This window comes from Lissotriton vulgaris, unplaced genomic scaffold, assembly GCF_964263255.1.
Source record: "Lissotriton vulgaris unplaced genomic scaffold, aLisVul1.2 SCAFFOLD_482, whole genome shotgun sequence".
NCBI classification, from domain to species: Eukaryota; Metazoa; Chordata; class Amphibia; order Caudata; family Salamandridae; genus Lissotriton; species Lissotriton vulgaris.
Window position 1 is genome coordinate 789,566 of NW_028251556.1, and position 12,145 is coordinate 801,710.

At 51.1% G+C, this 12,145-nt stretch overlaps 1 protein-coding gene across 3 annotated transcripts in view; it reads right to left on the minus strand.

Moving 5' to 3' along the window:
- Positions 1-12,145, minus strand: part of LOC147662848 (E3 ubiquitin-protein ligase TRIM39-like) — a 280,135-nt gene that overhangs the window by 180,350 nt on the left and 87,640 nt on the right. The window lies entirely within an intron of this gene.

A 12,145-nucleotide genomic window follows, 5' to 3' on the forward strand; every position in this document is an offset into this window, starting at 1 on the left:
TTACATATGATTTGCAGAGTATATAAGACATTGATTTGTGCGAAATTATTTTTGTAGGTGTTTTGGGTAGGTTTCCTTTTGTAACCCATGTCCTGAGGAGGCCCGAATTAGTGGGCAGAAACGCGTCGACCAGCAGAAGAGGAGGAGTCCAATGGATTAAAAAATGCTATATAACAATGTATAAAGACACACAACATATGGACTGAGTGGAGAAAAATTTTGTAAATAACTACCTCCCCTCAGATTTCCCATATATTTGTATTGTGTTGCAACCGGGTTAGAATGGATGGATAGGAAGGGATTTGGATTATTTTTGTAATATGGAGTTTCTTATGTTTTTTGTGTAATGTTTTTGGTTGTGTCATGTAAAACATATAAAAAGAGTGTTATTAAAAAATTATGTGAAAAAAGCGTGGAAAGTTCAGTGAATGGTTGAATTGTTTAGAAATTACCCGGGAACTAGGTTCCCACATGAAGGAAATAATAAAAAAAAATCCTACCCTGTAATGTTTTCAATTGATCCCCACACATCCTTTTGTGTTTTTGTTCATGTGTGTTTTTGCCCAGTGGGTTAGGGGAATTCGGGCATACCCCTTGCTTGTGGATACTTACCTACAACTCAGGCAAGCCACGGCAATTTGGGGGCGCTAGAGGGCGCGCTGCAGAATGGCCGCACTGCCGTGAGGCTCCTGCCGCCCGGAGCTTCTATCCGTGTACTGATCCTTTTGGCCATCGCTGATCCCTGTTTTGACCCCGGATTCTGGCTGGGGTGGCTGTCGACCACACTTGGTCCAACTCCTGTGGTAATCGGAGCCTGCTGACCGAAGTTACGGGAGCTTGAAGTTTCCCCCGCCTGACGCTCTGGAAGTCGGGTGCTCCGTGGCCCGGCGTCTCTGTCTACTCCAGACCGCGGCTTCACACGTGGTTTGGAGGCCCTGTCCCCCTCCCCCCTCTGGATTCTTTTGGCGGCTGGGCACTCTGCTGGGCACTCTACCACAGCGGGCTATTGTGACCGCTACCTGCGACCTGGGGACGCTCGTGTGGAGCAGCGGTGCAGGAGGCACACCGGACCCCGACGGTGCAGCGCGAAGGGGCCACGTCTTCGGCCCGAGGTGAGCGGCGGCCATTACTCAGGCGTGTGTGGCGGGGTGTTCGCGCCTGCTCGTGCCCCCGGCTGTGGTGCTTTTGTGTTCGCTGGGAAGCTGCCTGCGACGTGACTGCCATCGCTTTGGGAGCTGTCCCACGCTAGGAGCGGATTATCATGGGGAAACCTGACAATAAGCAGCCCAAGCTGTCCTTCGACTCTGTGGCGGCCAGGAGGGGTACACGCCTGGTGCAGGAGGCCGGGAGCTCGCGGTCCCCCCCCCCCACCGCCTATCGCTGATGCTGGGCTACAGCCTCCCACCCCAGACTTTCAGCAGATGATGCAGGAGATGAGGCAGGGATTTGCCACTATTGTGGATAAAGTGGACAAATTGTCATCGCGCATGGACGCAGTGGTGCAGAAACTAGATGTGCATGAGGAGCGCCTGACCTCGGCGGAGCAGCGCATCTCTGATCATGACGATACTGCCGCCACTCATACCACCCAGTTGGCGAGAATGGACAATATCCTGCGGATAATAGCCGCTAAGAATGAGGAGTTGGAGGCGAGGAGTCGGCGTAACAACATACGCGTGGTAGGTGTGCCGGAGACGACGAATGTGAGGAAAATGGAGACGTATGTGGAGAGACTCCTGGTTGGCGCTATTGGCGCAGAGGCTCTCTACGCAGTTCATTGTGGAACGAGCGCACCGTTCTCTTGGGCCGCGTCCGGCCACGGGGGCTACACCGCGCCCTATCATTGCGCGTCTCCTGAACTATCGGGACCGAGACGCTGCTCTCCGGGCGGCTCGCACTAATCGCACGCTCTCCTTTGAGGGGGTCAACTTCACCATTTACCCTGACTTCACGCCGATGGTGCAAGAACAACGTCGTAAATTCCTGGCGGTCAAGGAAAAACTACGTGATCTGCAGGTGGACTATGCTTTGCTTTATCCTGCTAAGCTGAGGGTGACCCATCAGGCAAAGCAGCACTTCTTCACGAACCCGCAGCATGCAGAGGACTTTGTGAAGCGCCTCAGGAGGGAGCGATCTGCGCAGGACCGGCAGTATGTGAGGGAACAGGAGGACCACCGATCGGCGGGAGAGGAGGAGGACGCTTGAATATGTTTTTTTTCAGCGCGGCGACATTGGTGCGCGCTGTGCGCGGACATTCGTATGACTGCTCCTGTGGCCTAGGCACTCCCAGCCTTGTCTTGTTGGAGATGGACATGATGGTCACTGGTTCGGTATGAGGGGCCGCTATTGAGGGTCACTAAGGGGGCGATGGTTGGTGACAATGCTGTGCTCCGGGCACCCACCCCCACACTGCGCCTGGGCCGTGTGTAAGCCCTGTGGTTCGGAGTGCGGCGTAGTGTGTGGGAGTGGTGATGTGCACCTCTAGTGGGCACCCCACCGGGAATGCCCCACTATTTTTCAGTTTCTTGGTGCGACTGACTTGTTGGTTGAATGGACGGATGAATGGATGGAGAGGGGGGAAGGGTACCTGGGGGTCCTGACAGTTAGGGGTTGATCAGGTGGGTGGGGAGGGGGGGGGGCTATGTTGGCAGCGCATGTTCAGCTTGCTCCTTGTGCATGTGGCGGGATTGGCTACGGCTGTGTGCTTGTCCTGGCATTGGCCTGTAACCGCTGCTCTGTTTTGTCCTCGGCCGTACCGGGCCTGTACTGTTCTACTGCGACTGAAGGTGTGACTGATTTGCCCGCTCGTAGTGGCCATTGTCGCAAAGGAAGGGGTGGACAGGGGCGGGCTACTCCTGGGGCGCTCATGGTCGGTGCAGAGGGGACAGTGTGTGTGTGCTGCGCGTTACATTTTGTACTGCCTGCGTGCCTGCTGCACAGCTGTTGTTGTTTGGGACTGGGAGGGGGGTATCTGGTTTTTTGGATTGGAGATGGCTGGGATGAATGTGGAGTGAGGTTGTTGGAGAGGCCGTTGTGTACGATAGTGACATTTCGCTGCCTTGCGCTGAGAGACTGGGACGGTGCACTGCTTACGTGTGCCCCGTTGCACCTTGATCATGGGTGATGTCGATTGGTACTGTGGATAAGATATCGATCTTGTCTTGGAATGTGCGTGGGCTTAATGATGCCAGGAAATGTCGGAATGTACTACAGTATTTGGATAGACATGCAATACAAGTAGCTTTCCTGCAGGAGACGCATCTGTGGCGTTTGCCTGCCCCTACGTTTGGTGGGAGGTGGGCTGCAGTGAGGACATTTGCATCGTATTCCTCGTATGCTCGTGGAACTGTTATACTTATTAAGAAATCGCTCTCCTTTCAAGAATTGGGGTCACGAGTGGATCCTGAGGGGAGGTATGTGTTATTGTGGGGGAGGCTTGGGCAGGTCACTGTGCTCTTCGTGAACTGTTATGCACCTAACATTGATACGCCTGCTTTTTTTCTTACACTTTGGGGCCATGTTCTTGCTGTGGAGGCCTCACATATTGTATGGGGGGGGGTTTCAATCTGGCGGTTCAGGCTCTGGAGGATAGATCGGAGGGTAGTCCTCAGTACAATACACAAGCCAGGGATGTTTTGCGGGGCATTGTGGAGGAGGCGGGACTGATTGATAGCTGGAGGTATGCTCACCCGACTGAAAGAGAGGGCACGCATTTCACTGCACAGGCTCGCTCCTGGGCGCGACTGGACTATGTCTTCCTCTCCAGAGGGCTGGTGGCGGGGTTGCGGGAGGCGGTACACCTGGCCAGAACGTACTCTGATCATTGCCCGGTTAAAGTTGTGTTGTCGGTGCCCGGGCTGCACAGGCCGCGCCCACCCTGGCGGCTCTTCCCCTCTGCCCTATTGGACCCCGTTTTTAAGGCGGAACTTGGCGAGGAGGTGGAAGCTTTCTTTCCAAGGAATAAAGGATCTGTTGATAGTGTGGAGGTGATATGGGAGGCATTTAAGGTTACGATCCGGGGTGTCACTATCTCCAAGAGTTGTGGGATGCTTAAATCTATTGTTCGGACTCTCGAGGGCTTAGAGGCTGATTTACGACAGTTGGAACGCAGATTGCACGCTGGTTCTGATCCCGACCTCATGGGTCAGTTTAGGGGTAAACTTTCAGAGTACGAGGAGGAGGCTGCCAGGGAGGCTAAGCATAGGGGACGGCGAGGAGATACTGTGAGGGTGAGAGACCTGGGAAGGTACTTGCTGCACTTACTAGGCATCAGAGGTATAGTTCGGATGTGTTGGAACTGGTTTTGCCGGATGGCACTCACTGTAGAGACACGAAAGAGATACAGGAGACATTTATCCACCATTACGCCCACTTGTACACTACACAGCAGTCGGGTGATGTGCGATATGGCGGATTCCTTGATGATTTAGTGCTTTGCTGGCTGTCAGACGATCACAGGGCGTTCCTGGGTAGGCCTCTTGAGGAGGAGGAGATCAGGGGTGCCATCATGTCCCTGAACAACGGGAAAGCCACGGGGCTGGACGGCCTTCCCGCCGAATTCTATAAATGTTACGTGGATATTATGGCTCCTGTTCTTCGTGAGGTTTTTGAAGAGTCCCTTGAGGTAGGGAGACTGCCGGGTTCTATGAGGGAAGTTGCTATCACCTCGTTACTTAAACCGGGTAAAGACCCCCAAGACGTGGGTTCCTATAGGCCCCTTTCATTACTTAATTGTGATGTCAAGATTCTGGCGAAAGTGTTGGCGGTTCGGCTTTCTGAGCTCATTCCTGTTATTATCTTACCTGATCAGTCCGGGTTCGTGCCTGGCCGGGCGACTTCCCATAATCTTCGTACATTGTTTTCCCTTATCCCGACTATTGCTCCGGAGCTCCCGGTAGCCGCCGTTTTTCTGGACGCTACTAAGGCGTTTGATTCCGTGGAGTGGGGTTACCTTACTGATGTTTTATGCAGAATGGGGTTTCCTCGGATCTTTATCTCTTGGGTCAAATTGTTGTATACTGACACGGTGGCGAGGGTGGTAGTGAATGGTGTGCTTTCCCCCCAGTTCCCTATTACAAGGGGGACCAGGCAGGGATGTCCCCTTTCTCCCCTCCTGTTTGCCATTGCCATAGAGCCCCTTGCCTGCCGGATCCGCCAGCTGCACCAACAGAGTGCGTTTAACTGTTTTCAGCGCCAAGTGGGAATCTCTTTGTATGCGGATGATGTCACACTTTATGTGAAGGATCCACAGACGAATCTTAATGCGCTTTTGCGAGAGCTCGTTGCTTTTGGAGGTGTCTCTGGGATACATATCAATTGACAGAAGTCCCAATTCTTTCCGCTCACTGTGGCGGTTCATCGATTTCCGTTGGACTACCCTTTGGAGTGGTGTGACTCGGAGCTGCGATACCTTGGTATTGTGGTCTCTTTGAGCAGAGAGGAGACTATTAGGCTTAACTATGGCGTGGCTATCACTAAACTGGCGGATAACATCACGAGATGGATGTCATTACCTTTGTCCATGGCGGGTAGGGCGTCCCTGATTAAAATGGTGGTCTTACCCCGCTTTCTGTATCTTTTTCAGAATATTCCGTATCACCCTGGAGCTTATTTTTTTAAACATCTCCGCTCGGAGCTCATTCGTCTGTTCTGGGGGGGTAAACCACCGAGAGTGGCGTGGGCTACCTTAACGTTGCCCTATGTCGATGGAGGATTTGATGTTCCTGACTTTGAACTTTACTATTTAAGCGCTCAGACACACTATGCATACCACTGGATGCGTCCCACGCCGTTTATGCCACAGATTGCGGCTGAACAATGGGTCGCCCATCCTCTCCCGTTAGAAGGCATAGTGCTGGGCAATGTGGGCGATGTGGACACCCATCAGACAACGGTGACGTGCACAGTGGATGCTTGGAAACGTGTGGCGAAATTGCTGGGTCTTTCATTCCTCTACTCACCTGCACTACCCTTAGCGTATCATCCTGCTTTGTCCCTATTACAGGAGACAGGGTTTCAGCGTCTGTGCAAGCGTCTTGGGGCACTTACTTGGGGAAGCCTTTTTCACAAGGGGGAACCTTCCGCACCCGGGACCAGTTTTTTGGGGATGTAATTTGTTCCCCCTTGGAGTTGTTTTATTATGTCCGCCTGCGTCAGGGCCTGCGTACCTTACTGCCGGAGTTCCCTAGGGAGCCGGACGTGACCTTACCACTCCACTTGCTGTTAGTCTCCGATGGGCGACATTTGGTTTCGAAGCTATATGGTGCCATTAGACGGCAGCGTGCTGCCCCGGCTAGTCGTGTGCGGGAGCAATGGGAAGCTGAACTGGGCATTACCATTTCTGACGAACAGTGGAAGTATTGTTGTGGTGTTACTGCCAATATCTCCTCTAGTTGCCGTTTGAAAATTATACACTACAAGTTCATCCAGAGGTTTTATTATACCCCAGCCAGGAAACTTCGGTTTCGATTGTCGGAGGACGATAGATGTACCCGATGCCGGGCGGTAGGTGCCGATTTCCTGCACCTGGCATGGGAGTGTGCGGCCGTTCTGGAGTACTGGGTGCAGGTCCATGCTGCTCTTCAGATTATGACCGAGGATGGGGTGTTGTTCGACCCCATGGTCCTCCTGTTGGGGTATACTAAGGGGGTACCTGCCTTCCACCGTAGATTTGTGGACGTGGCCTTATTGTTGGCCAAACGACAAGTGGCTTGCTGTTGGGGGCGGGGCAGAGTGCCACAGTTCAAGGACTGGTTACGTGATATCATTTACTGTCAGGACCAATACAATGTGTATGCGGAGATGATGCCCGTGAGATGTAGGCCTAAGGATTTTTGGAGCCCGTTGCAGGTGTACCTCCTCACTAGGACGGTGCAGGACTCTGAATCTGAAAGTGAGGACCGGGTTGGGATTGGTTAAACGGCACGATGTTTGTTGTACCACGCTGGCACCTGCCGGATCCCATGCCCCGCTGTGAGTGGGATCATTTCTTTCTTCTGTTGCTGTGCTAATTATGTATGTCACACTGTGATGTCCCTGTGGGTGGTATGTTGGGCCAGTAACTGCTTTCTTGTTGGTGGTTGGGGGGACCCTCCTCTGACCACATGGTAAGTCGTGGTTGATCGTCCACTAGGTCGATGTTTGTCTCCCTACCTTACCGAATTTGAGCTACAGGTTTACACCCCTGCCGTCACCTACTGCTTTGTTCGAATGCGCTCCACGATGTACGATTACAGATGTTACATGTCTTTTCCATTGCTGTCTACACTGTACTATGCCTTGACATGAAGCCTGGACATTTTGATCATATTGCTACATTGCACTGTCTCTCAATATTTGTATGGATTATGAATGTACCACTGCTGTCTTTTGCTTGTCTCCAAATAAAGGTTAAAAAAAAAAAAAAAAAGCCACGGCAATTTGATTACGGGCCAGCCAGCCACCTCCTCAAAGTCCTGTCTGCTGCACAATCCAGTCGTTCTGCAAACATGTGGTGCACCGCCTGGGCATCAGACTCACTCTCAGCTGCAGACGCGCACATCTGAGCTGCACAGTAAGTTCTAGCGGCCGCCGCGGTCCCAGAGGGTTGGGACCAGTGGGGTCACCGTTGATTTTAATTTACCGCCGGCAGTGCCGTGTGAGCAGCACTGCCCTGATTTGAGCCTCCCACAAACCTTTAACTGCAGAAGGACGTAATGTTACGTCCCGTGTCACGGCACGGATTAAGCTACTGAATTCATGTCTCGGTAGTAGCCACTGGGAACTGCTGGTGACGACAGTCAGAAATGTTTAATGCCGCGCCGGGAACCTTCTATTGATACATCGTGGCTACTAGCAGAAGCCAATGAGTTAGCTGCTACTAGCTCAGCTAGCCCCATGCCTGTCGGTAGCATTGAGCACCATGGCGCGCTGTCACTCCAGATTTACTTTATCAGCATAGCAGCTCTTATGCTAGTAAAGACTGGACAGCCAAGACAGGCTCTTCAGTGGGGTGAAGGGGACCACCACACTGAAATGCGTTTGTCTAATGCATGTTGCGTGGTACTTGACAGGGCTGCATAAAGGCTAGTTAAATCAAAACTAATCAGAGTCCTTAAAGCAGCTAATAGACAAATCCACCCCAGGATTTGTGAAGGGATAGAAAAATCTTTGGATCAGAAAATTGATAAGATCCATAACAAATCCTGAACTCTGCTGCTCTGGAATCAGTGAGTGCTCTGCTAATCATTAAACAAGTTTTGCTACCTCTTTGTTCCTTCAAAGGTTCCTCACCACTGCATGATCTTGTCAAGCCTGATTCATGAAAATCAACAGGACCGGATGCTATTACCATAGTCAATGCTTCAATGAGAAAAGGCATCACAGTAGAAACAATGGAATGAGCAAGGGTGACCTAACTTCTTAAATAAACTAAACTAAATGCCCCATCCAACATCAACTAATGTGAATGTTGCCTGTGTGTGCGGAGGTGTTGGAGGAAGTGACCAATGGACAGTAAAGGTTCATGAAAATTGAAAGTCAGATTAGAGTAGGAGCCAACAAAACCATGAATCTGATGTTAATATATTTGCCTGCTATCTGTTTGTTGCTGGATTGAACCATGGAGGATAGGCTATGGTCAAGATGATTGCAGTGCTTTGTAAGCAGAATGATAATGTTGACGTCTGAATCTTTATTCTGCTAACACAGCTTTAGCTAGATGTAATGCTAGAAGCACACCAAAGACTCGATCTTCATTTCCAAATATCAGTCTACACAATCGGATACCGCTGAACCTAGGAAAGAACAGGAATCCATCTAGAGCCACATACCTCTCATTTGGACTACTAAATGTTTTACCTACTTTCTTTTTTAAAGCCTCTGTTCCAGGTTCTCAGACCCATTCGGGAAGGTCACAAGGCAGACAGTGGCTACTTGGTCTCACTGTACAGGTTGAAGGGGCCTGCCACTGGTGTCAGACAGAATAAGTTCAGTACTTATCTTTTAAGAAAAGAGAACACTTTTTAATCACGGAGTATTATTAAATACTACAAAATGTAACGATATGCAAGCTAGTGATCTGATTACAATTCTCCTGTGTGGCTGAACATCTGTTGAGCCCTCACTAGCTAATCCCACTCCGGAAGACTCCTTTAACTCAGTTCACATTCTTGAGAGAAGACAGTGCCAGGAGCTACTGTGGTAGTCAGGAAAGGTCCACGTTAGGATACATGCAGCCACCTGGCTTCACTCTACAGTGCAGAAGCCCTGGCACTATAGCTGCCAGATTTACAAACGACAAAATCATTGGTGTAACCCCAGAGGAGACTACTGCATCTCTGCCTTGGTTATGCCCCTTCGATCGTCCAACAGCCATTGAAAGCCGACCTTTATGCCCACCCACCTAATTTAGATAGCCGGATGTACAGGTCAGTTTTCACTGCTCGTCACTGCTCTATGTTTCCACCACCATGGCAGAGAACAAGGGGATCATTTTTTTCCCAAAAAGAAAATCTTATATAAGGGAGAGTAAAAAAAGAGGAAGTCTGATGGATGGCTCTGTCATGTTGGCGGAGCCGTGCATCAAGCTTGAATTTTAAAAAAGCATTTATGAGAACCGTTGTGACAGAGGGCCATACTAATGTTTTAAAAATTACAGCCAGGGGGAGGAGCTACGCCGTGAACCAAGATGGCCGCATAAGCTCCCGGCTCCGCCGACCTCCGCCGGCGGCCCGTCTATCCTCTACCCACGCCCTGTGCCTGGATGTATGAAGGTTGCCTGATGCCAACGGTGCTTTCCCGGATTTCCTACCTAATTCAGCGACGAAGTTATGTTGTGTCCCATTTTTGGCCTACTCCCGGGCTGCCGCCGGGACCTCGATTTTTGAAACACCTGAGAGGGACCTGATCAATATCGGCTGAGTGACCGCGATTGTGGCCAGTCTTCCAGGTTTGAATAATTCTTTCCGCTTTTGACTCTCTTGTCCTCGTTGATGGATGGTGCCGGAGTAGAGACACTGTGACGTGCTGCAATCCTCCTGCACCGTGGCTGTGGGTTGTGTGCCGGACCCTCGTTTCCCGGTCTGGGGGCTGACGGGCTGCACCCACGACAGGTGTCTGTGCTGAGTGTGCCAGTTCGGGCGCCCTTGTTGTTGCGATCGCCAAATGTGTGCCCGGAGCCCGGCGATGTGGGCTGGAGATTATGTCCCCCTCCGTCCTCTGGACCCCGGGAAGGAGGGGGTGGATGGCGCACATTCATTGAGATCCGTAATGGCGGCAATTGGGGCGCTCCGCTCGCAATTCACTGGCGCATGTGTCTCCCTGGCGGCGAAACTGGATGATGTCTGCTCGCGACCGGCCACGGACGCTGCAGCGCCTGCACAGAAGTCTGCGGTCCAGTCGAGCGTTTTGACCCGCCATCTTAAGGGGCCCGAGCGACAGCCCGACTTTGCTCCTTTGAGAGTCGGCCTCACTTTTCCTTCATCTGCTACAGTACATGGTCTTCCCTCTACGTCTCCTATCCGATGGTGTATCGTTGCTGGATGTCCTGTTCTTCATTGCCGAGTCTCAGGGTCCCGTCGAAGTGGATCGCCATTTTCCTTTGTTCCGGCCCGTCTCCATAACGGATGCCGCCATTTTGTGACCGGACTTTGCTCCATCTTCAATGCCTTGGTCTGCCATGGACGCTTTGACTGCCTCTGGTCGGATGTGGCTTGGTCGGGATGTGCTCTGGAACGGATTCGCACTGGTCTGGGCTGACTTTGACTTTGAGGTTTTCTTGCTCCTCGCCACTGCATTGGACCATCTGAGACGCTCCCTTTGTTTGCAACTGATATGACTTTGGTGATAGATCTCCTCGTGAGGCTTGCAGGGTTGACTTCTATTTCCCTGGGGTTGCTCCGTTTACTTTTGCCGGGACTGCACCAAATTCCTCACCGGGCCGGGGGTAGGATGGGGGGGGGGGGGTTTCCTGGTGACTGTCCTCCTCGTGATATTGCTGACTGTTTAGCTTTGCTTGATGATGATTGTGCTATGGGGGGGTCACCGCCGGCGGGGGGTACCAGGTGTCCGGGGGCTTGTTTGTTTTTCTCCTCCTCCACTTCTTCTTATATTTTCCCTTCTGTGGGGCAGTTCCGGGGCGACAGGCACGCTGTTAGTGGGTTAGGCCGTAGCCATTACAGGGGTGCAGGGTAGCGGGTGTGGGGGGGGTTTGTTATTTAATTTGTTTTGTTCTATGGTCCCTATCGCTCTTTTCCGGCTTTGGGAGGGTTCATTTCTCTTTAGTAGGTTTGGCTGTCTCTTGGTCTTGCACCTTTCTTTCTTTTTCCGGCTTTTCGATAAGCCTCGGTTTTTCTGTTCTTGGGGGGTAGGCTCTCTGTCGTGATTTTTAGAAATGTGGATTATTGTAATGTGGTTTATTGTCCAGTATTATCGCCGTGGCTGCCCAGATTGCATAGTTGCTTTAGTCATAGCCTATCTCCAACTGTAATTGGGGTAAGTCCCAATCGTCTCCTTTGTGCTTCTTTCCTTTAAGGTGTGATGTCCTTGTTGTTGCAGCCCCTACTGCTTTTCTAAAATTTAAAAATGAAAACCTCATATCCTGTTTGCGAGCCCCACAACCACATCTGATTTACTTTGATATATCCTGTTTACTGATTGGCTCCAGTTTCTCCTGTTTTCATTGATTGTCTTTGCGGCCGGCCATGACGGTTGTGGGCCTGCGCATGTATCTCCTTCTTTTTTGAATAAAAGTTTTCAAAAAAAAAAAAAAAGACAGCCAGCTTGGTGGTTACGTCTAAGTTTGGTGGGTGGAGTACACTCTGCCTGGTGGTCATGAACTCCTCCGCCAGGCCGAAGGAAAATAACCAGTCTGCCAAAATGTATATCGAGCCAAGAGTTTCATTATCTGGAGATATGGGTTGTTTAAAGGTATACCATATAACATATTCGGTGCTGTAGCATTATTGATAAGAATTGCTAAAGACTTCCTCTCATCTTCATATTGCAATGCGGCACCAGTTGAAGGCAGTGCCCAGCTGTGTTACATGTCAGATTATCGATATCCCGGGTCTCTGTTTTTTTTTCTTATCCTAGACCCTTTTTCCTGGGTTTACTTCTAACCAACATATTACTTTGTGTATTTTTTGTAGGGGGTTCGGAGAGTCGT